This window comes from Morone saxatilis, unplaced genomic scaffold, assembly GCF_004916995.1.
Source record: "Morone saxatilis isolate NCDOM2014 unplaced genomic scaffold, NCSU_SB_2.0 Contig8, whole genome shotgun sequence".
NCBI lineage: Eukaryota > Metazoa > Chordata > Actinopteri > Moronidae > Morone > Morone saxatilis.
In genome coordinates, this window is record NW_023340257.1 from 17919215 (window position 1) to 17921615 (window position 2401).

The 2401-nt window shown below is 35.0% G+C and overlaps 1 pseudogene; it reads right to left on the reverse strand.

Moving 5' to 3' along the window:
* The window catches only part of LOC118342060, an 8747-nt pseudogene that overhangs the window by 1385 nt on the left and 4961 nt on the right, over positions 1–2401 (reverse strand).

The following is a 2401-nucleotide window of genomic DNA, read 5'->3' on the forward strand; positions in this document are numbered from 1 at the left end:
GCTGTTGTTAATCTCCTCGATGGCAAAGACCATTGCACGTGAGAAGCGCAGTTCCCGGGATTTAATGCTGCACACAGACATTTCATGTTGAAATATACACATGATAAGAATAGTTCACAGTTTTAACAGAAAACACACAATAAAGCAGAACTGCAATCCATAGTTTGGGACAATAACTTAAAGCTGCAGTGCATCTGTGAACCAAATATCCTTTACACAGTCACTAAATTCAAAACACAGGATTAGATATCAATCCAAAATTCAGAATGCACATATTAAACATAGTCAACAATCTAAATCTTAATATATTTCAGCCTGTTAAATATTTATAAAACTGTTTTTAAAAAACCCTTTACGACACCTATATTTTCAGAAATATAAAATCCTTATTTTTGAAATAGTCATAAGGTTCAAGTTATAAACTTTTCAATACTACATAAAAGCTTTGCAACATGATTTAAGCACATCATACAAATCAAAACATCTATATCCCCACACAGTCTAACATCCTCATATCCACCTGTTCTCCCTCTTACTAACCTCCCTGTGCACCTTATTGGCTCAGGCATGGTGGTGTAGTTATGCTTCACTGTCAGCATGTAGCTGTGTATGGAGAAAACACCCCCAATAACGTAGTCACCATCCACTGAGAATGCAGGTAGACGAGCGGTACCCTGGAGCTTACATTTCACTGATGAGGACTCAGTGCTGACCCCAGCAACAGTCCTATCCTCTGTAAGCCCTGCCCTTTGTTTCAGACCGTCATCAGATTTGTTCAAGGCAAGAGCTGAGTTCAACTCACACAAACCTATAGACAGGATCAGGCCAATAAAGAAAGCTGAGATCTCCATCCCTCAAGTGTCTGTGTATTGGCATATGTATGTGTGTTTTCAAGTTTATATAGATTTTCAAACAAATGCTTCCCTCCTTCTGTTGTACGTCAGCTTACTGTACATCAGAGGGAGGATACTTAATGGTCTTTGGCTGACTTTTTTTCTATTACAGTTCACATCTTTAATGCATTGTTCCTTTCCATTCCAAATAAATCCCATTTGTGTAAATCACATTGTTGCAGTATGATCTATTTGACCATAATATCCATATATTATAATAATAATAATATTTATAATATATTATGCTTTTACAAAACTGTGAATTTCATTTTAAAGTTCTGCTGCTCTGTTATCAACTGGTTCACTGTATTAAGTCTAATAAAAAGAGGTAAATTGTAAGATAAATGTTATGCTCAAATGAAACCCAGGGTGCTAAGATGAAGAGAAAACAATCTCATTGCTGAAATTGGTCTTAGATGAAAAACATGAATGTGAAGGGAACGCTATTTTTTCAGAACTTTTCCATTTTTTCTCCCAGTTTGGATGGCCAGTTTCCCATGCACTACAGTTGCTGTTTCGCCAGCTCCTTCTTTTAGATTGAGGGACGGTGTAGACAGCCATACTATGTGTCACATGTAACAAACGCGAGGCCAGGTTCATCAATCTGTGCTGTGTGAATGGCCTTTATCCCTGCTTATGGCCTTTATCCCTGCTTATGTCAAAACTCAAATATACAGAAATATACTGATCAGCCATCACATTATAATATATACAGTATATATTATAATCCTTTTGTTCATGAAAATCAATATTGATTTTGGGATAATGACATGGCTGGAGAGCTAGTTTGCTTTATTACTAAACATACTATGAATTTATATCTACCCTTTCTCGACATTATGCACTGGTATTGACTTTGAATCTTCATAACATAACGTTAGCTCCCTTTCTCATAGCTGAGCCAAAGGGCTCTCTGAGCCGAGGGAAGTAGAAACATTTCTCATTGCCAAGTCGTAATGGTTCGTCCTATTTACTTGAGTAGTGAACATTTCCATTGCATTAGAATCTTATGGTATGGTAATGATTCTTCCAGGAATAAGGACAGACCTCAAGTGTTACCAGGGAAACAGAGTTATGGCTTGTAATAAACTTTAGATTTTAATTGTAAAATGCTTGTATACAATAATTATCCCTTTGTTTTTATGGAGGCAACAATAGCCTACTCTTTCTGCATTAAGTTGCATTCTGACAATTTAAATTATTTTCAAATTTAAATTTCAAAATCACTTTTCAAACAACAATGAGCAGAATGTCAAGACAGAACACTGTATTTTTGTTAAGAATATTGACTTTATTTGGAACATGAACTATATGACATTAAAAGGACATAAAAAAAATTACACTGACATTTAAAAAAGATTTATTGTATAAACACTTGTAAATGTAAATTAATATTAAAATCAGCTAAGTGAAGACAGTCTTGAATGCATACGCTCTATTGCTATCTAAACTATTTCAAAACCTCAGATATCTTTGGATTGATCTTTGTTCATTAGATGTTTCTTGGT